At 31.2% G+C, this 24,142-nt stretch overlaps 1 pseudogene; it reads right to left on the bottom strand.

Annotated features, from left to right (window-relative positions):
• Positions 1–10,537: 10,537 nt before the first annotated feature.
• On the bottom strand, positions 10,538–11,383 carry LOC123228391 (annotated as a pseudogene).
• Positions 11,384–24,142: the final 12,759 nt, after the last annotated feature.

The following is a 24,142-nucleotide window of genomic DNA, read 5'->3' as shown; positions in this document are numbered from 1 at the left end:
TCATAAAATATTTGCTAACTCTTTTTTTTTTGTCAAATATTTTTATTAATCGGTTTAGACTATATAGGACAGTACTTACTCACAGTCACCATACAAGGTATAATCTTCTCTTACACGCATATTTCTTTATTTTTTTTCCTTTGTTGTCCACACAGTACAACTGACATATTTTTTTGCTGTCCATACAGTACAACTGATATCTTTCTTTGTTGTCTACATAGTACAACTTGAGTGTAAACATTTTAAGCATGTTTTCTGCTTTCTTGTATCATATAGTCATTATAAAACCAAAAACATTTGTTTTTCATTTTCTGAAAATATACATAACTTAGAAAAAGTTTTTTTCTTTTTCTTTATTTTTTTGAAATCATGCATATGTTATAATTCCTCGTGTATACATGTATAACCATAAGATGAAATATGCCAATTCATTGTTTTCCCTTATTCTTTTCAACCCTCATCGAGCATCAGATTATTTTCTCATGCATTTACATATATCTCATGCATTCCATATGAATATACATATTTATTATAATGGTTCTTATACATATCATGCACATAATTAAGCAAAATTAACCTATATCACATAAAATGATACTTTTATCCTTATGGCCAAAAGTTATATGCCTACTCTTAGTGCAAATTATTCCATCAATTCATCATTTTTCACATACTCAATGCACAAAATCAACTAAGCTAACCCTAGGAATAAGAAATGTCTAAAATACCTTTATGGCAAAAAAATTACATCACAAGTCCTAATGAATTTCTTTATTTTTTTAAGTATAAATCACCTTAATTCTATACCCTACACACTTATACAAGTAAAATTTATTTGAATAACCTAACTCAAATTACTTCATGTAAAATATACAATTGTTTTCTTTTCTTTGCTAATTAGATGATTTAAGCCTATCCTCCTTCTTTTCTTCTTCCTAGCAACCTTAATCAACCAAAAACATAATCATCCATCAAAACTCTAAATTTAACATCTCTTAAAAATTAAACTTTTTACTTTAGAAATTATCAGAATTGATAGATCTACACTTTTTATAATTAGAGGATCTGAAAATTAGGTGGTTTAGTTAGGTTTTTTGGTGAATTTTTGTTTGAAGAAAAACTTTAGTAAAATTATGGAGCATTCTCGGCCAAGGAAGAAGAAAATAAATAGTTTGGTTGTTTTATAAGCATTTTGGACTAACTTACCCTTAACCTTCTCCATAAATAACTATTTTATCCTTAACCAATTACCAAAATCCCTTAGCACCGTTATATAATTTCAATTGTGCCATTCAATTTACAATCCCACTTTGTCTCTTAAATCCTTCTAAAATGACTATTTTATCCCCTTTGAAAATTATTGTTCATTTAGTAGTTTTAAATAATTCTTTTACAATTTCTTTAAATAACAAGTTATAAAATCAACTCTAGGAGTAATTTTGGAATAGAGTTCACTGGCATATTTGAATCTAGGTGTTACATTTCTTCCCCCTTTAGAAGAATTTTGTCCTTGAAATGTTGGGAAATCTCTCTCTCATTTGTTGTTCAATCTTTCATGTGGCTTCTTCCACCTTATGATTCTTCCATGATACTTTCACTAATGGAATTGTCTTATTTTGGAGCTCTTTTATTCTTCTATCTAGTATCCGTACCGGTTACTCCTCATAAGCTAAATCTTCTTTTAATACCACATCATTTGATTTCAATACATGTGAAGTATTGCTGATGTACTTTGTCAGTAAAGAAATATGAAATACATTATGAACTCGATCCATACTAGGTGGAAGTGCAAGTTTATAAGCCACATTGTCCACTCTTTCTAAAATTTCAAATGGGCCAATAAATCTTGGAGCAAGTTTCATTTTTCTTTCAAATCTCATCACATGCTTTTAGGGGTTACTTTCACAAAAACTTTGTCACCCGGTTGAAACTCTATTTCTTTCCTTTTCAAATCTGCATAGCTCTTTTGTCTGTCTTGAGCTTGCTTCAATTTAGTCTTGATAGTCTTTATATCTTCCACCATCCTCTGGGTTAACTCAGGCCCAAGAACTTGACTCAAATCATTTCGCTCTACTATGTCATCCTAATGTAATGGGAATCGACACTTTTTTCCATAAAAAGCCTTATATGGTGTCATTCTAATGGTGGACTAGTAGCTATTATTATATGCAAATTCTATTAATGGAACCATTTCATGCCAGGTCATTTTGTAATCTAAACAACATACCCTCAATATATCCTCTAGTATTTAATTCACCATTTCTGTCGGGCCATCTATTTGAGGATGACATGCTATGCTAAATGCTAGCCTAATACCCAATACTCTCTATAAACTGGCCCAAAAAGCTAAAACAAATCTGGGGTCTCTATCTAACACAATAGTTTTGGGTACACCATATAATCTTATAATCTTCCATACATAAATCTGGGCTAGTTAATCTGAAGTAGAACTATCTTTCACTGGAATAAAATATGTCGATTTAGTCAATCTACCTACAATCACCCACAGTGCATTATAGTCTTTCTGTACTTGAGGTAAGCCAATGATGAAATCCATTGAAATATCTTTCCACTTCCATTTAGGAATACTAAGTGGGTAGAGCAAACCTGAAGGTTTCTAATGCTCGGCCTTAACCTGTTGACATACTAAGCACTTGGCTACATAATCACTAATATCTTTCTTTATACCTATCCACTAATAAGTTTTCTTTAAATCTTGATACATCTTTACTCCTCGAGGATGGGTAGTGTAAAGTGTATCATGTGCTTCACTCATGATTTTCTTTCTCAATCCCAAATCTTGGGGAATACATACCTTATTTCTACACTTGAGCATGCCATCAATCATTTGAAACTAAGTTATTTTCCCCTTATGTATCTGTTGACTTATTTTTTGGCACCACAAATCTTTTACTTGTTTCTCTTTTATTTCATTGAGGAGATTAGGTTGAATTTCCAATTTAGCCACCCGACTCCCTATCACCTCAATTTGTTCCTTCTGAAACTCTTTCTGTAACTCTATCTGAGTGGTGAGATGAGCTATGACAATCTTTTTACTCAAGGCATCAGCTACCACATTTGCTTTACCCAGTAATATTTAATGTCACATTCATAATCTTTGACTAGCTTCTGCCATCTTCTTTGTCACATATTCAAGTCTTTCTGAATGAAAAAATATTTTAGACTTTTATGGTCGGTGTAGATATTACATTTAACTCTATATAAATAATGCCCCCAAAAGTTTTAAAGCAAAAACCATTGTCGTTAATTCTAAATCATCGGTAGGGTAGCGTGTTTCATAATCTTTGAACTATCAAGAGGTATACGCTATCACCTTACCCCTCTATATCAGCATGACTCCTAAGCCATTATGTGAGGCATCTCAATAAATATCATAATCAATACCCTCCTCTGGTAATACTAAAATAGGAGTTGTGGTCAACGGCCTTTTTAGCTCTTAGAAACTCTTTTCACAAGCATTAGTCCATAGAAAATGAGTTCCTTGTCTAGTAAGAGCTGTAAGTGGCTTGACCAACTGGGCAAAACCTTTTACAAATCTCCTATAATAGTTGACTAGCCCTAAAAAGCTTCTGATCTCTTTCACTGTCTTCGGCCTTGCCCATTGAAGTATTGTTTCCACTTTATTGAGGTTTACAACTATACCTTCTTTAGTAACCACGTGTCCCAAAAATACTACCTGGTCTAACTAGAATTCACACTTAGAGAATTTGACATACAATTTTTTTTCTCTATATCTTTGTAGCACAAATCTCAAGTGTTCAATATGTTCTTCTTCTGATCTAGAGTATATCAAGATATCATCAATAAATACTACTAAGAATTTGTCAAGGCAATCATGAAATACTCGATTCATTAAATCCATAAAGATTGTTGGGACATTAGTCAATCCAAAAGGTATCACCACAACCTCATAGTGCCTGTAGTAGGTTTGAGAAGCTATCTTCAGAATATCTTGCTCTGTAATCCTCACCTGGTGATAACCTCACCTCAAGTCAATTTTGGAAAACATAGAAACTCCCTTTAACTGATCAAATAAATCATCAATTCGAGCCAATGGGTATTTATTCTTTACTGTCAGTTTATTCAACTCTTTGTAATCTATGCACATACAAAACGACCCACCTTCTTTTTAACAAATAGTATGGGCGCTCCCCAAGGAGAGTGACTAGATCTAATAAAACCTTTGTCTAAAAGTTCTTATAACTGTTTCTTTAATTCTTGTAATTCAACTAAAGCCATCTAGTAAGGGGCTTTTGAAATTAGGGTTGAGTCAAGTTCTAACTCTATACTGAACTCTAACTCTCTCTCTGGAGATAAACCTGGTAGCTCATCAAGAAAAACATCTGCGAAATCTCATACTATTGAGACATCTTGAACACCTAATTTTTTAATATCACGCTCATGTACCATATGAGCTAAATATCCTATACACCATTTTTTTAACAATTTTTGCGCCTTTACGCTATTAATCATCATACTAGGCTGATGACCCTCTTTGAAACTGAAATAATCCCCATTATTGAGTTGGGACCAAGCCTTTTTCTTTCTATAGCCAATCTCGACTCTATATCTTTCTAAGAAATTCATGCATAAGATAACATCAAAATCGGGCATATCAAAGACAATCAAGTCTACCTTTAACACTCTCTTATGTATCACTACCCCTTAGTCCATTACCATCTTATCAGTAATCACATTCCCACCATCTGATATCTTAACTCTAATGGAATGGGTAAATCTAACAGGCACTAAACCTACCCTTTCAATAACCCCCATTGCAATAAAGAAGTGTGTAGCTCCTGAATCAATTAATGCATAGAAGGAAACAAAGTGGAATAAGAGTTAACCAGTAACAGTGGATGGGCTAGCCTCCGCCTGACTATGGGTAGTGTATAGACTCATGCATTAGTACCTCTCCCTAGCTGCACTAACAGAATTAAAATTTGTTGTGGCTGTATCGAGATTGGTACCTCAGTACTCTAGCAATCCTTTGCTATATACCCTGGCTGTCGACATCTATAACAAATCACCTGTTTTTACTGGTACTAACATTCTCCACTATGACATCACCTACAAATCTGGCACTGGAAAATATTTTCTTTTCTAGGTTTCTTGTTACTCTTTTCGCCTTTTCTATTTGCTTTTGACTGTAATTTTTATTTTCCCTTATTGTTTCTAAAACTAAAGCCAATTGAACTACCCTTTAATATTGTAGTAGGTGCTGAAACAGTCAACAAAATAGGTAGAGCTGATTGACTTAACATCACTGTCTAGGGTACTGTCACTGATGAAGGTGTTTTCATGAAGGATGCATTCCTAAGTAACTTATTAACATATGCCTCCAACCACATCAACTTTGACTACTACCACATCAGCTATTCTATATTAGGCCTTAAATGGCCTTTTAAAGTCTTGTTAGGTCATCAAATCCACATTTCTAGTTTCTTTAACTAGGTCCCACCATACGTGGGCCTCTTTTCTCATTAAGAAACTGGCACGTTGAACTTTTTCTCTATCAGTTATAAGAAACAAATCTATGGTACTTTCCATCTGCTTGATCCACTCATCAGCCACTAAAGGATCTTTAGTACCTTTAAATTCAGGAGGGGTATGTTGACTAGGTCAGGAATAAACAGGCTCAAGCTGCCTTTGAGCTCTAACTTTTCCTCTCCCCTCATTCCTCATTTCATTTCTGATTTCTTCTATAACTTCCTCATGAATCTCATTTCTAATCTCATCTCAGATGGCATATCTGCCTATATTTTCAGGTGTAGGTTTATCCTGACTCTTGATCAACACCTAATGGACTGTATTTCTAAATTTTGCTGCCCCAAATCTTGAACCACCTAACGGGGTAGGGTTAGACGACTCTCCCATCTCTCTCTGAATACCCCTTTCACGACCCCGTCCTCATCTTATGGTACTCTTTATCTAATAACTGCATAAGTGTAACTACATAAGAATTTTATCATTTTATTATTTGAATACAAGCAAAGAAAATAACTTACTGCAGTCGATTCTTGAGAGCTGATCTATGAGACATGAGGGGCACCTATGCAATACCAGAATGCAAAATTATAGCTATATTATATTATATTACAACATATTCTATTATATCTACCTTTAAGCACCTAAAATCGTGCTCTGATACAAAAAATGTAACCTCTCATAACCAATAGGTGTGTTACATAAAAACCGTAAGAGTTCCCCTATTTTAGAGGGTCTAAAGAATTTTTTTTAATGCCCTATAACATTCCTAATTAGCAATTCATATAAACCAGTCCTACCAACCGACTGGATTTTTATCAACATAATCACAATTAACAAAATAATTACTTAATAGTAACCATTATAAAAATTACCATCCACATAAACTTTATAACCAATTTCAACAACTAGTCATATATATATATATATACACACACACAATTACATATATCCAATAATTAGAAAGATATATATATTCTGAAATCATGCATATGTTATGATTCCTCACGTATACATGTATAACCATAAGATGAAATATGTCTATCTATTGTTTTCCCTTATTCTTTTCAAGCCTTATCGAGCATCAGATTATTTTCTCATGTATTTACATATATCTCATGCATTCCATATGAATATACATATTTATTATAATGGTTTTTACACATATCACGCACATAATTAAACAAAATTAACCTATATCACATAAAATGACACTTTTATCCTTATGGCCAAAAAATTATATGCTTACCCATAGTGCAAATTATTCTATCAATTCATCATTTCTCACGTACTCAATACACAAAATCAATTAAGCTAACCCTAGGAATAAGAAATGTCTAAAATACCCTTATGGCAAAAAAATTACATCATAAGTCCTAATGAATTTCTTTATTTTTTTAAGCAAAAATCACCTTAATTTTATACCCTACACACTTATATAAGTAAAGGTTATTGAATAACCTAATTCAAATTATTTCAAGTATGTAAAGTATGAAATTCTTACTTTTTCTTTGCTAATTAAGTGATTTAAGCTTATCCTCCTTCTTTTCTTCTTCCTAGCAACCTTAATCAACCAAAAACATAACCATCCATCAAAACTCTAAAATTGACATCTCTTAAAAATTAAACTTTTTATCTTAGAACTTATCAGAATTAATAGATCTACACTTTTTATAACTGGCAGCTCTGAAAATTAGGTGGTTTAGCTAGGTTTTTTGGTGAATTTTTGTTTGAAGAAAAAATTTAGTAAAATTATGGAGCATTCTTGGCCAAGGAAGAAGAAAATGAATAGGTTGGTTGTTTTATAAGCATTTTGGACTAATTTACCCTTACCCTTTTCCATAAATGACTATTTTATCCTTAGTCAATTACCAAAAACCCTTAGCACCATTAGATAATTTCAAGTGTGCCATTCAATTTACATTCCCACTTTGTCTCTTAAATCCTTCTAAAATGACCATTTTACCCCCTTTAAAAATTATTGCTCATTTAGTAGTTTTAAATAATTATATTACAATTTCTTTAAACAACAAGTTATAAAATTAACTCTAGGGGTAATTTTGGAATAGAGTTTACAGGCATACCTAAATCCGGGTGTTACATTAGGTTCATTGAAAATGGTAACATTAGTGAGAGTGAAAGAATGCATAATGTTAACATTTAAGAAGTTAGGATGAAAGATGTTATACCCAAAACTTCTACAATTGTTATTTCCCACTATTATGGATTATAACTGCGATGCCTTATTTCAGGACCTAGGGTTGTCGATAGTATTGCTAGGGTGCTAAAAATTAACTTTTCCATAATTTTCTTCTCTAAAAACGACAAATATTTTAAAAGTGTTAAATATATAGAGATAAAATATTTTGTCATTAAAGAAAAACTTCAGAAACAAAAAGTGTCAAATTGAATACATTAGCATTAATCTTATGATTACGAATCCTTTAGCAGAAAGATTATCTCCCAAAACATTTAATGAACATATGGAAAGGATGAGAAGTATTGGATGTTATTAATGATATTGTATTATGTTTATATTAAGTTTATCTATTTGATATTCTGAGCTCATTTATGTATTTTTAATATTTTCTATTTTCTATTTGTATACATAATTGTTATAGAATAATGTTGACAAGAATAGTCTTATAATAAAGATATTAAAGTTGGACTACTATGATCATCTTTATTAAAGATCATGTTAAGTTGAGAGTTTGTGTTGTGGTACATGGAAGGAACTATGTTGAGAAAAAATGACATACAACTGTCATGACTCACATTAATATTTCAACTTAATAATGCTATAATGTTATAGTCAATGTAAAAAAAATTTTGGGTATAAATTTTGTGCACATTATATCTTTCTTATTAAATTCTGAAAGTAATATCATATGAGTCAAGTGTGAGAATGTAAGAATTTTTATGGCTCACATGACATTAAGATTTTATTTTATCAATATAATAGTATTTATTTGATAAAATAAATTAATATAAGATTTTCGATACTAAAATTCTATTGGCTAATATAAATATGTGACTTTTTATTATAAAAATATATGACTTTTTATGATGAAAAAATGTCATTCTTTATGATAAAAAGAAGCAACTCATTTTTAATTAAAATATGTGATTTTTAATGGAAAGTCACAATTAATTCTATAAATAGGAGTTGATCCTTTCTTTACCCTTAACACATTTTTCACAACACTTACATTATAACACACTTACACACACTAATAATAACAATTTTTATATAGAAAAACATTAAGTTATTTTTATCCATCATTAAGTCATAAAGTTAAGTAAAAAAAATCAACATCCTCTATATTTTTTCATGAATTCTCTTTATAATTGGTACGTTATAAAATACGATGGAATTAAGGTATATTTTTCTATTTTCATCTAATGTAAAAATCATAAAGGTCAAAATTTATGAGCATGATAATTGGTTCTTTACGAATGTAAGAATGACTTACATTATGGAAATAATTAACTTATATTAGGGCATAATTAATTATTTTTTATGCATATAATAACAACTTATATTATGCGTATAATAGTTTAATATCAAATTGTTTCTTCTTAATGTAATTATGTTTTACATTATTAATAGTTCAATGTCATGAATATAATTATGATTTATATGAATTATACTTTGATGTTTAATTGTCTCTGCCTTAAGATAATTATTAATAACTTACAAAATTTCCTCCTCGTACATTCTAAACATAACATAAATATATTAAATAACAACATTAAGTAAAATTAACACCAACATATATTTTAAATATCACAAATATCATATATTAATTACCTTAATATGCACAACAAAAACATAAATAAATTTAAAAAATATAAATAATTTAAAAAGATAGATTAGTATTTTCAACAAATGTATTAATATAAAAAGGTCAGGATTTGGGGGGTGGGGGGGTAGAGAGGGATGGGCAGGGTGAGAAGAGTACAAATGTCTCCCCAACTCTAGCTCGTCTCTGATTATAAAGATTTTTTTGTTTTTTCTTTGTCTCTATTTATATTTTTATTAGAAAATCTCTCTCATTAAGCCCAAAGAGGATTAGAGATTTAAATTCGAATTGAAATTACCTACTCTAATAACCAATTTCCAAATCGTGCACACGAGATTCTCATGTGTCTGCGGAACTTATTTGTTACGGACGCCCAACTTATTATAAAATACTGAGAGAATATATTCTCTCCTCACGTAATCGCCCAACAACTTTGAAATATAAAAAAAAATCACCTTATAATTTTATTACGTAACCCACCTGCTATGTGGCTCTCTAAAGCATTAAAGACTTGAGAAAAATTGATTTTGCTCGTAAGATTTTAGCCAAATGATGAAGATTAACATGCCCTTTTTTTTTCGGTTTTGGGTAGTACGTACTTTGATGCGATAAGTTAACGTTATCTCTACCAACCCAACCTACATGGACTCCATCTTCGGCTATTTGCTTCGACATAAGTAGTCTGTGGCCGATGCATAATATAAAGGAGGAAAATGGAGTGAATATAAAATTTAAGAGGGTTAATAAAAAATAATAAAATTTAAAACATAAATATCTGAAAATTGTTTAAAGTAAGAGGAAGATTAGTTTAATTAAGAGTTATATTTAAAAAAAAATTTCAGAGTCAAGAGGTTAGTTAACCTTTTTGATCTTATCATGTTCATCCTTAGGTACAATTAAAGATGAATTAAATTGATTCTAATTTAAATGTACCTATTTGAGTTCGAATCAAATTTATAACATCTAACTTAATAAGGGAGTGAAGTAAAATAATAATAATAATAATAATAATATTACAATACCAAAAAGTGAGTTTCATAGTTATTTACCTAAATGCTTATATCTCTCTCTCAACTAAAAACAATTTCATGGAGAAACGGTACATCAAGTTTAAAAGAAAAGCAGAAACAGCCAAAAAAAAATTAAAAACAAAAGAAAATTGTTGTAGGAATCGAAATCCTATGAAAAAGTAAATTTAGAAAACAGCACTGAAGTTTACGGCCCAATTAGACAACTTCCAAGTCATTACTGTTATTGTATCTTGTTCTTTCTATCAGGCGAGCTAATTTCTTCCATTCCTTTTCTCTTGCCATTATTTGTTTCACCGTTAATATTCTCTTTTGATTTTCCCATCATAACATGAGGCCGAAGCTTGCTTACATCTCATAGCTTAACCGGCTTCAAAAAGAACTCTTCGGCTCCTTCTTCCAAGCACCTGCTAATTCTTGAAGGAACATTTTCTGAGGACATTATGATAACGGGAATATATTTCAGAAAAGTTGATTTCTTGATCTTTCTGAGGAGATCATAGCCAGTCATTCCAGGCATACAGTAATCCGTGATGATCAAATTGACTTGTATATCATGATGATGATGATGAGAAACAGAAGAAAATTCTGAATTTATCTCTTCTTCTTCTTCTTTCAACAAGCCCAGGAATTCCAAGGCCTTACTCCCAGAGTCTACAGTAGTAACTATTTAAAAAAAAACATACAAAAAATTTGATTAATTTCTTCTCAAAACTCCATGGAAAATCAAGAAAATGGAATAGAAATGAAAGTATCAAATTGCTACCTTGATAAGAATAAGTTTTAAGGAGTTTTTCAATCAACTTTCTGTCCATAAGGCTGTCATCGACAGCAAGAACATGAAACTGAGGTTGAGCATCAGCTGCAGCCACACCCATGATTGAATATTTTTATATATAATGTAGAAGATGATGAGAGATGAAGGTGATGAAAATGAAGAAAAGGGTAAGTGAGTTTTAAATGAAAGGCCATTGAGAGAGAAATTGAGGATATCTGTACAATTCGGAAAGCAAGATCATGCAGATTTCGTCAAGAATCTTGAGGATCTTCAAGGTTGATTTTTGAATTGGACAACAAGCAAAGAAGATGCGATATTTGTTTGCAATTCAAATATTATTGACTTTTTCTTCTCGTAATTATTATTTCCATTCGACCAGCTCGAGGCATCTATTTCAACGTTAATTGGCCTTTTTTTTCGACTTAAGGCTAAAACTTTTCAAACTTCCCGTTAGAGAATTTCATTTGGTCACAGTTTAGGTGGGCAATCACCTGGCCTTGTCAATAAAGCTGGCAGTACAGTTTTTCCTTATTTGGTTGCAGGAAATCTTGCCAAGGCAGATGTTGTTTATTGTTTCTTCCAATGCACTAATTCATTTTTGTCAATCTTTTAAAGGATATTCTTGCACAACAAAATATCGAAAGTGACAAATTTGACTGTAATATCGAAAGTTTGGATATAGTTAAGAGTTATGACTTCTACATGTTTATATATTGTTACGTCTGGCCAAGACCAAGATCATGGGAGGCCTCGATATTGATTTAAAGGTTTAACTATAAAAAACATAATAGGGTATTTAGTTTATATAATATTTTATTACAAAAAAATTATCACAAATATAAATTACTTTAAAAATTAATAGATATATTTATTATTACTAATTTGATAAAATTTATATGTATAAATAATTATTATATTCAGTTAAATATAATAAAAAAATATTAAGATATTATTTTATTTAAATGTTCTTGGTATAATTATTTTAAATTATTCTTCATATTATTTGTTATATTAATTGAGAATGAGGGCATTTTTGTCCTTAAAAAACCAATAAATGAACATAAAATTATAATAAAATTAAGAGTATCTTGGTAGTCTTTTAATAATACCGAAAGTGAATGTAATAATCAGATTATCCATTATATTATCTGTCATATCACCATTGGTAATAGAAGATTACCAAAATTTTTATTACTTAGAAACTAAACAAAATAATATCACTAATAAAAGATACATTATCAAATTATTATTTCTTTACCTTGAATCAAACCCTTCTCCAAATAATATATCAGATAATATGTTTAGAAGTTTATGTATGGTCCATAACCAAAAGCGGTAGATAAACCAAAAGAGGTAATAGAAATTTATTGGGATTCCTACACTTGTAACATAAATGCTTGTTGTCTACCTTGACCATATGTATGAATTTAGATCGCTAGATCTCATTGTAGACTTGTATATATCTACCTTTAATAGATGTAATTCACCTTCAATTCAAAGCATTGTATTTAGTTGAGAGTAATAAAATATAGTTTTCTCTATATCTTGTGCTCTTATTCATTCTTGGTGAACTCGAGCATTCCTTTAGAGTTATGAGGTTATTTAGGATTATGTAGTGTTTAATCTTGTGTTTGTGCACAAAAGTCACATTATTCAAGAAAGGTCATTACCATTGGTATTAGAGCATTGGTTCAAAACTTCCTTCTCAAAGAAAGGAACAAAGATAGAAAGTGATGGCAATGTGAGTGATGCAAACAATAGAAGAAATCTCATGGCCGTTTAAGATCTCACTACGTCTTGAGATCCATGAAGACCAAGTTTACCAAGTTTAGGGCACTGACGGATTATGACAAGAAGATAAGTGATTCGGTTTATTATAGATGAAGTTCAAGAGAATTTAACAATGATTAATGACTTCATCCTTGATGTTGTTCACAAGACTCTTGATGATAATCCTCGTACAACAACTGATTTCATCAAGTTTTTTGAAGTGAAGATATTTGATGGATTGACCAAGCATCAGTATTAGACTGTAGAGGTAAAAATGGACTTGAAATGGGACTAGTCATGTTTGCATCTCCAATTGTGATCACATGTGTTAAAACTCCTAAACCTAAATATTACAGTAGGAAGAAGGATACAAAGGAGTTGGATAATTTCTTTTGTCACATAAAACACTACTTTGATGTAATCAACTTACCTAATGAGAAGGAAAAAAATAAATCAAGCCATGATGTATCTCTATGACCTTATGGCTAAATAGTGGCATAGAAAATAAGTGAAGAAGAAAAATGGCTTTTGTATAATTGAGAGATGGGAAAGATTTGTAAGAGTTGAAGCAATAGTTTTATCTTAAGAATATGGCATACAATGTAAGAAAGAAAATGAAGGAGTTAAAGCATACTCATTCGATAATATACTATGCTAAATAGTTCATTAGGCTTATGTTGTAAAACAATGACATGATAGTGTAAGACAATAAGGAATTACTAGTGGTGTTGTTCGTATTTGACAAATTCCATTGAATTTTTGTCAATGGATGTGACCCTGTATACACAATATTTGTTTATACACATCTAAAGTACCTATATACACAAAACATGTAGCCATGAAATATTTGTTTATAAAAAGGATGTGAACCTGCGTCTAATATGATGGATACTTTTTTAAAAATTTGATCTAGAAATCTAAGATAAAGAGGGGACCAAGAATGTCATTGTAGGCCATTTATCCAAACTAGAAAAAGATAAATGTAAGAGAATTTAGGAAGAATTTCCAATAGATAATGTCTTCCCCTTTGAACAACTCATGCAAGTATCACATGCTATGTAGACATCGCAGACTATCTAGCATATAGGGTACTGTTGCTTGCCTCATGTTAAGTGCCATATGATAAAGTAGAAAGCATACTGACTCATTTCCACTTAATAAAAATCAGAGGACAATGTAGACTTTATTGGCCTACATTATTCCAAGGCACTTAGATGTTCATAAGTAAATGTGATAGATGTCAAAGAATATGAGCCATCACAAGAAGAAATGAAATGCCCCTTAGCATTATACTATAAATTGAATTATTCAATGTTAGGAAATCGATTTTATGAGACCATTTCCAAATTCTTATTGGAATCACTATATTCTAGTTATTATGGATTATGTGTCTAAATGGGTTGAAGAATTAACAAATCTCACCAATGATGCCCAGGTTGTAGTGAAGTTCCTAGAGAAGTTCATCTTTACTAGATTTGGAACTTTAAGAGCAATCATCAATGATGCAGAGTCATATTTTTGCAACCATTTATTTAAGAGCGTCTTAAAGAAATATGAAGTTACGCATAAGGTTACAACATCTTACCATTCATAAACTAGTGGGCAGGTTGAGATATCTAATAGAGAAATTAAAAGCATACTAGAGAAAACAGTGAGCTTATCAATGAAAGATTGGAGTATACAACTAGATGATTCTTTATAGGCATATTAGATCATATATAAGACTCCAATAAGCATTTCTACCTGTTGACTCATATTTGGAAAATCCAAGCAGTTACCAAGCAAGCTTGAACATAAAGCATATTGGGCCATGAAGTTTTACATGAACCTCATAGATGAACTATAAAACCCTATACGCAAACAAGGAAGCTAGGAACACAAAAAAGCTAAATCATATTTTAAATTAAGAAAACCTTAACCCAATGTCTATAACAAACAAGAACCAAAAGTATAAAAACCTTAACCCTGGTGCCTATAATTAACATGAACCAAAGGTATAGGTTAACACCACACTCGAGAATAGATAACAATGAAAGTGATAAGTTAAATTTGAACACTACAAAAAAGTATTCTTGATAAGTTCATGAGTTCGCAAAAGAACCAAGAGAAAATATCTCTTTTTTTGGTTATTAAACTTTCTATTAACACCAAAAAAAGTCTTACCATAGGACAAACCCCCGGGTTAAGGAGAAACATTGCCATGGGCGAAAAACCCAAGCTAAGGCAACAAACAACATTGTGAAAAATAAGAGAAAATATCTCACAATTTCATTATGCCAATATGTATTCCTCTATCTTAGGGACTAAGTGCTTATTTATAGCCTTAGTCTAAATAAGATAACTACAATAATAACAATCCTAATATTTAGGATAATGATAATCCTAATCTTTAAGATAACAACAATCTTAAATAATAATCCCAATGTAATTATAATTCTTAAAGAAAATAAAATTAAAACTCTTGAAACAAATAAAACTCCTAAACAAGTAGAAAACTAGAAATACTAGAAAATTAAACTTCAATTGAATTCTCTTGCTTTTTTCACATAAAGTTTTTGCCTAATCAAGCTTCCACTTTATATTTTTACAAATAAAAAAAAAATGCCACCAAGGATGTGCAATAACATTTCCCATGTGTTTAATGATCGCCATATCATTTGCCATGTCATCTTTGACTGCTACATCATGCTTCTTACCTTTAAGTTACATCTTCAACATTTTCAATGTTATTTAGCCTACCATACTCTTCCATAGTCCTTCATTATTGGATCACATGTTCTCAATCTTCTATAGATCACATCAAAGTTTCTCAACTTAAATCTCAAGAAAGTAGAAGAGAAAAGATTATTTTAGCTAGAAGAATTCTACCTTGATGCATATGAGAATGCAAAGATAAACAAGGAATGGACCAAACAATGGCACGATAAACATGTAATAAGGAAAAAGTTTGTCGAAGGAGATTTAGTGTTGTTATTTAACTCACAACTAAAACTTTTTCCAAGAAAACTAAAGTGGTGTTGATCAAGACCATTCAAGTTGATGAAAGTGTTTCCATATGGTGTGGTTGAGGCTTGGAGTGAGAAAAGAGAAGCATTCCAAGTTAATGGACAATGCCTTAAGCCATATCTAATTAATGAGCCAATCGAAATAGGCACCTTACACTCATTATTAAAGCATTTCTCTACCTATGTAGGAATACAAAGTCAAGCTAGTGATAAAAACAGGTGTCATCGAGAGGTAACTCAAGATTTTTATTACTTTTCTTGTAATTTTTTATTTTATTTTCTTTTTATTTTTTTTTTGTTTTGTTGTAGATATATGTTTTAGTCTGAGACCAAGTGTAGATGGGATGATAGATAAGATAAGGAGCTATGGTAATGGATATAAGAGCATTATATGTATAGAAAAGTATATTTCCACACTGATACTTTACCTGCTTTGATATATTTCTTATTAAATTAGTGTTATACTCTCTATTATAAATGTGTTGTTTGAACTAATTGAATGTTCATAGTAAAGATTTTAAATATATCTATATAGCAAAATATAGGTTGTATTACCCCTAAAGGGTAGCTTGAATGACAAAAGAGAAGGCTTCATGTATAAAAGAGCATAGGTTCAAGTCTTCTCTAGTGACATATCAAAATCAAACTCTTAACTTGCCTAGTTTAGTAGTTGTGAAGTTAGTTACTGGACCTAACGTTTGTCCTATTCGGTGTGATTAATTTCAACCTTATGTTATGGTCTGGCTTAAGTAAGGTTTCTCATTACCAAAAAAAAAATTATAGGTTGTATGTTGATTTGCTAATATGACCAAATACAATTATATTGCATTTTTCTTTTGCCTGTATATGTTTTATTGTTTATTCCTAAGCAATTGCTAATGATTAAGCACATGATAAATATACCTAAGGTGACTAACCATTTCTTTAGCTCTAACATGTTTTTACCTTGCTTAGAGTTACCACTAACAATTAGGCTGGGTTGTAAAAAATGAAACTTTTAATTAGGCTTAGGAAATTCTAAGTAGTAGACTTAAGAGGGAATTAATTAATGGAGGGAAACAAGCCAAATTCAAGAGCCCAAAATTGAAAGCTTTAAAAAGCCTTAAACAAAATCAAGAAAGATAAAACGCACAAATATATCTTTATGTCAATGTTCTCCTTTTCTCATTAGGGTTTCTTCCATATGCATATGAATATGTCTTTTTCTCCCTTCATCATTCAAGCACCTGTCTATTCATAACCTTTATACAACCTCTCTCTCTACCAAGCAAATATTACCTATAGGAAATAAATGTGTTGCCATTAGGAAACATAAGCACACAACACCTATTGAGCATGAGTTCACTCCTAAGCACCCAACTATTAGAGCTTATGAACAAAGCCTATATAAATAAATCTAAGAGACTTCATCACTTGTGTCTTTAACTGTGACCATCTTCAAGGGACTTATTTAGAAACAATAGTTCAAAAATTTTTCAATAAGAGCTATCAAACCCATCATTTACTTAGATTTTGAGGCTCTAAAACACCTTTATGTGTTTGAAACCATAGACTTTATGTTGAAGTCCTAGTCCTTTAATAAATTTGCCCCGTTAGCCTTACCAACATACCATACCCTCACCTTAGAGTTCCTTAGTTCCTTCACCTTTTTTGGTACCATAAACTTGTCCCAATTTGGAAATTGGGTGGTTTAGTTAGGTTTTTGGATGAATTTTGATTGAAGGAAAGCTTTAGCTAAAAATAATGGAGGTTCTCGGCAAATAAAGAAGAAAATGAATAGGTAATGGGTTTTATAAGCCTTTTGGACCAATTTGCCCTTAACCTTTTTCATAAATTACTGTTTTATCTTTAACCAATTACCAAAAACCCTTAGCACCACCATATAATTTCAAGTATTGCATTCAATTTTCATTCCCACTTTGTCTCTTAAATCCTTCTAAAATGACCATTTTACCCCCTTTGAAAATTATTGCTCATTTAGTAGTTTTCTATAACCATTTTACCCCCTTTGAAAATTATTGCTCATTTAGTAGTTTTCTATAATTCTTTTACAATTTCTTTAAACAACAAGTTATAAAATCAACTATAGGGATAATTTTGGAAGTGGAGTTTACTGACATACCTGAATCTGAGTATTACATATATGACATTACATTTGGAAAAAATAAATGAATCACAAACATATCAGGTTGGGGAATTCATTATATTTTCACAACAAAGTATAGAGAAATAGGGGATCTTTGTGAAACCTTGAGACCCTGGACATAAGAGCTCTTAGAGATTAATCAAAAGCCACATGAAGATTAGTTACTGTTAAAGGAAAGGTAAGTAGGTAGTTTTCTTTCCCTTCTAATTTGGATTATGTTTGATCTGTTATGAATTGTTAATGGGCATATGTTTGAGATCATGTGATTATTGTTGTCACTTATACCTTATGTTAATTATTATCTTATTTGTGAGAATGTGTGTGTGTTTATATATATTAAGCTTGATTTGGCATGCTTTATGAATATGATTTTGGTATTCTTTGATTACAAAGGAAAAGGGGGTGATATCGACTTGAATGATAGGTATTGAAAGTTTGGATTTTAGTTTGGATGGTCGAAAATCATAAATTCAGGTAGAAAGACAATTTGCAAAAATCAGCATTGCACGCCCAGGTATAGGGCATACACGATCATGTATATCTAGACATAATATTCCCCTTGTTAGGTTGAAGCCATGGTTGTGTTAAATTAGGAATAGATACACACTTGTGTGGTATGGGACACACAATCATGTATCCTATCCTATCCAAATTACATGTTTTTGTTTGTGTGATATTTATGTCATAAAGGTTCAATAGTACACCCCCGTGTATAATTAAGAAAAATGGAATTAAATGTTTATAAAAATGGTAGCACTTACATACAATTATGGTAATGATTATTTTACCGTTATAGGGAATGAATAAGAGATTAATATAAGATAAGGCCTTATCAAAGGCTAAATTTGATGGAAGTTAATATTGGGGTACTTAACTCTGTGAACGACGACATGCACCCATATTGAAGCAGTTATGAGTCGAAAAAACCAATAATGTATTATATGATTCTCACAACTAGGTTGTGTGTTGTGTGGTTATTCCACCAAGCTTAGTGCAGTGTGAATTCATCACTAAGTTATGTGCAATATGAATTGCCATTGAGCTACATAGTGTGATGGATTATTGAGCTATATGCAGTGTGATCATACCACTGAGCTTTGTGTAGTATGGTGGTAAAAGCATCAGGGCTAATCTGTGTAACCTTGATACTTTTAGATAACTATGCATCAACGTAAGGTGCCTTAGCATTGGCAATGCTCGTGCACACACTAATGTTGGACATTTGAGCATTTGAGATGTTTATGTGATATTAGAAACAACTTAGATCTTGCTCTTCTTATGATATGGTATTTATAACTTGAAACACAACTAGCACATGTACTAAGTAGGTCTATGATTGATATCTCAGATATTTCATGCTTTCACTAAACATCTTAGGCATGGTATTGGTATTTGGTAGGTGGCTTCTTCTAAGGTAGGTACTTGTCTTGGACCTTTTGTTAAGAGTGGATTGGCTAGGTGAAAAAGGTTTTAGGCTCTAGGTTGGATTGGGTGTTTGTCCTTCGGTTATTTGGCTTTCTTTTTAGTTGGTTAGATGAATAGCTAAGTTTGTTGTTAGATTTATGTTGGGAATTTAGGTTGGCTAGGCCTCTAAAGTGTAGAAGAGAATTTCTGTGGATTTTTATGGTTGGGTTATTAGATTTTCTTCTATTTGGCTTGCATTAGGAGGACCAAGTGGTGTGAACCGATTTTGGGTTTGATTTCCTAGATTCAAGTTAACCTTATATATGTATTTTGCCATGCATATTTCCATTTCTTGTCTAAGCTTTCTCCAATTTCCTTATTATGTTTTGGTTTGCAATTTGTGATTTTGATCCTATTTGGTTAAAGTCTATTGGTGTAAGTATTAAGACTATGTTTTATACCAATGTCATCTTTTTTCATTGTAGGTGTTATTTGTTCCAAATCTAGTAATAGCTTCTCTAAAGCTCTACCAAATTCTTGGAAACGAGTTAGAGAGGTTAATGTTGGTGTAGTGAAGACCACTTAGAATAGGTTGTTTAGAAAGAAGGTTTCTTTCCTTGTCCTAAAGTATTTCTCCTCATCTACCAGTGCTTATATGAGAAAGGTAATGGTTAAAACCTTTGAAAAGGTTGAGGACTTTGGAGCAAAAAGGTAAGAATCATATGTAGTAGGATTCCTCTTGGAAAAAATGACCTTTTTCCAATTGTGAAGAAATTTGCAGAAAAGTTATGGCTATATTTGTGCTTTTCCAATATCACATCAAATGGTCAAGGGATGTTTATCATAAACTTGAAGGACAACAAAGATATCTTGAAAGTCATTGATGATGGTCCTTGGTATCCAAAGGGCTAACCATTATTTGTGAAATAATAGACACCAAACTTAATGTTGGTTGCCATTTAGGTTCTTATTATAGACTGCCACTAGAATTTTAGAACCCTAAATGTTTGACCTATGTAATGAGTGGTATCAGGTATCCCCTCCGACTGGATGTGATGACAAAAAAGGATCAAGGCTTGATTTTACATGGGTGAGTATTAAAATGGACCTTGATAAATAGTGTGGAATGTAGGTATGGGAAATAAAATATATAAATGTTTTAAGGTAACCAAGGGTGCATAATGATACTAAAGGCTCTAATGCTAATCCCATACTCGCATTCCACATTGTTTTGCTATTAAAACTCCAAATTTTTATGTATCATCCAAAATGGGAAATAGAGGAAAAGTTACACGTTTTGGTTAAGCTAAAGGCAATAAAAGCAATATCCTTTTTGGCAGTAGATCTGTTGTCCTAGATAAAATATTTTTGGGTAAAGAGATGGTGAAAATAGATAGCTCTATCACTAACAAGGCAGAATCAAGCAAAAGTTTTGATCATTTGCTAGAAGATTATCCCTCATAGTCTAGGCTCTAAAATGAAACAAACAATCCTTACAAAAGATGAAACAACTTTGGAAAGGAGTGATGATGACAATAAAAAGTGTTAATGATGAAGTTGATATAGCAATAACAAAGTTACAAAGTCAGAGGAAAATATAGAGTCTAAATCTTATAGAAATAGCCACATAATTATGATTGGGTAATCTAGTGAAACGGTTGAGGATTTTGAATTGCCTCAAATTATACCTTTTGGGAACTCTCTCTAGGTTAATGAGACCAAGCAAAAGGTGAAAATGGCTGGGAGAATAAGTAAGAACCAAAAGAGGAGAAAAGCTAGGAAGGATCCTCACATAATCCTTTTCATGTTTAATCTTGAAGCGAGGAACATAAAGCGTCTTAACTCCCCTCTTTAAATAAAAAGAGGACAAAATATTTATTTCACATAATAAACTTGATTTGGTTACTATTATTGAAACAAAAGTTAGAGAGTGTAACATAGGTAAAGTTAAGAAAAACACCTTTAGTGACTAAGGTTTCATTAATAATAATGACTTAAACCTAAGAGGTTCTATTTGGGTTACCTAGAACAAAATGAAGATTGACATGAGCATAATTAAGAAAAAAGAACAGATCATTCAATATGAAGTAAGGAAGTTTGTGGGTCTAACGAAGACCTTATTTTTTTCATTATGGTTCTAACAACTACATAGAAAGGAAGACTATTTGGGAGAATATCAAAAGAAACAAGTTAACTTTTAATAGGTTCTTGTGGGTGGTCATTGGTGACTTAATGCTATAAGGAAAATAGAAGAAAAAATAGGTGTTTTAAGGAAAAGTTAGGCAAAATGAGTTTAGGGGCTACCTTTTTATACTTTATGGAAGGAAAGAAATAATAAGTGTTTTAAAGAGGAGCAAAAGAGCCTAGATTCTATTATTAAAACTATCAAATTACTTGTTCATGATAAAGCTTGTGACCTGTCTAAAATTGTCAAAACTAGAAAGAATAAGAGCATTGCTAAAAGTTGGTTGCTTCCAATGTGCATCTTTAAATGAGGGGTTGCTCTATGGTCATTTGGTGGGTTGTTGGGGAGTTTTTATTTCTTAACATGTTTGTTTATTTTGTAGGTTTTTTATCTTTGATTTGGTTGTTTCATTATTAAATGTTGTATAATGTTTCTCTTGTTGTTTTAGCCTCTCATTTTTGTCATTGGAGGAACCTCTCCATTTCTCTGAATTAGAAGTTGTTCCTTTATTATGATCAAAGTTTGATGGAAATTGAAAATGGCAAAATCTTTCACTTGGTTGGTGTTGAATTTTGTTGGTAAAGGTTAATATCCACCTTCATATGGTATTGATTCATACTTTTTTGTGCTTTGTCCTTAGCTACAATATGTTCGCTTGCTAGACTTTGATTCCTTGTGATGGATTTATGCATTTTAGTGTAAGCTGTAGCACTATTGTTATCCCTCTCCATTTAACTTTCATTTAAGGTTATTGCTAATCATTAGTCATTTCTTGATATCTGAATATGGTTGGAGATGGCCTTAGTTTGATGTTGATGTTTATTATGTCCTAATTTCCTTTTGGTTGTTTTGGTTTGGTTTTCTACTTTCAATTTAGGCTCTTGGCTTATCTTTTAGGTGTATTCTTTGGCCTCATACTAGTTCTTCTGGGTGCATTGGTTCTTCATTGATTTTTATGATGCTTTGTTCTTCTTCTCTTGTTGATACTTTATGGAGATAGATCCATAAGCATGCTAGTTCCTAATGTTCCTTACACGTCTTGGTTTCTTCATTCTTAAACTCTATCTTTATAAGAATTTTGATAGAAATTCAAGAGATAGAGACCCAAGTAATGATATTAACATTATAGGTTTTGTTAGGCTCAGGTATAATATAAAGTTTGTGGCCCTCTGATTTTTTTTAGCCTAATACATGTGGGATTTTGGCTTAAATCAAGTTTCTTTGTTAAGTTTGATTTAAAAATATTTTTCTAATCCAATTTAGTTAATTGCATCTTTTATCAATTTTAGTTTTCCTAATATTTTAAGTGTCCTATTTTAATTTAAGAAATAAAAAGTTTTTAGGAGTTTATGTTTTAGAAAAAGCTTTATTTAATATTATGTACTTAAAGTTGAAGTTTCTTAGAAATTCCTAATTCTAATGAAACTAGTGTCTTAATTTAATAAATTTTTTATTCTAATAGTGTTGAGATTTTTTTTTTTCATAAGGAGAGTCATTAGCTTATATGAAGGACTTAAGTCATCATAATCAATTCAAGTTATCAATAAAATTCATGTTTGAGGTTTTTTTTTTTAAGAATTGTTTTGCAAATTGCATTGAATTTTTGTTTTATCCTTTTGCATCCATTGAATGATATCAATCATACGCGTTCTTTTGAATGATATCACAACCCCATTAACATTTGTCTTATCAATTCAAGTTGAAGTTTTGTTTTTCAAGAATTGTTTTGCAAATTACATTGAATTCTTGTTTATCCCTTTGTATTCGCTAAATGATTCTAACCTTAAGCATCTTTGTGAACGATCTCATAACCCTATCAACATTTGTCTTGCATCAAATGGTATCAAAGTATAAGTCCACTACACTTGTCCTGCATCAGGTGGTATCAAAGTCTTGTCTTGAGATGGTTGGGCATGAAGAAAATATAGAGACGAGTTTGTTATACACACCTACACAATCCAATGACTCACAATGCAAGAGAATCTTTCAAAGTGAGTGCACAATTAATGGTAAGGTGTGCAAGCTAGTTATTGATAATTGTAGTTGTGAAAACTTTGTATCTGACCAATTAATGGAGTATTTCAAGCTAAAAACCAAACTTCATCTTACTCTATACAGTGTAGGGTGGATTCATAGTAGTCCAAATATAAGAATAAGTTAACAATGTAGGTTACCATTAGCTTTAGACAAAACCTACAAAGATGAAAATTTATGTGATATAGTGAAAATTTATGCATGTCATGTATTCTCATGATGTCCATGGCAATATGATGCAGATGCTACATATAAAACAATACTTACTCCTTCATGTGGGGGAAAAAACAAATAATCGTACCTAACAAGGTTGAAGAAGACACTTCAAAGCAAATAAGAGAGAGTTTTGATTTCCTTATTATTGAAGGAGGATGAATTCAAACCTAGAGCTACTAAAGAAATAAGAGAATTGAAGGAAACTTCATATCAAAAAGATGTTCTCTTTAATCTTGAGAGTTCTAAAATTAAAGAAAGTGTTGAG

This window comes from Mangifera indica, chromosome 10, assembly GCF_011075055.1.
Source record: "Mangifera indica cultivar Alphonso chromosome 10, CATAS_Mindica_2.1, whole genome shotgun sequence".
NCBI classification, from domain to species: Eukaryota; Viridiplantae; Streptophyta; class Magnoliopsida; order Sapindales; family Anacardiaceae; genus Mangifera; species Mangifera indica.
The sequence above is the reverse complement of the archived record's forward strand: the minus strand, read 5'-3'. Positions and strand labels throughout refer to the sequence as shown.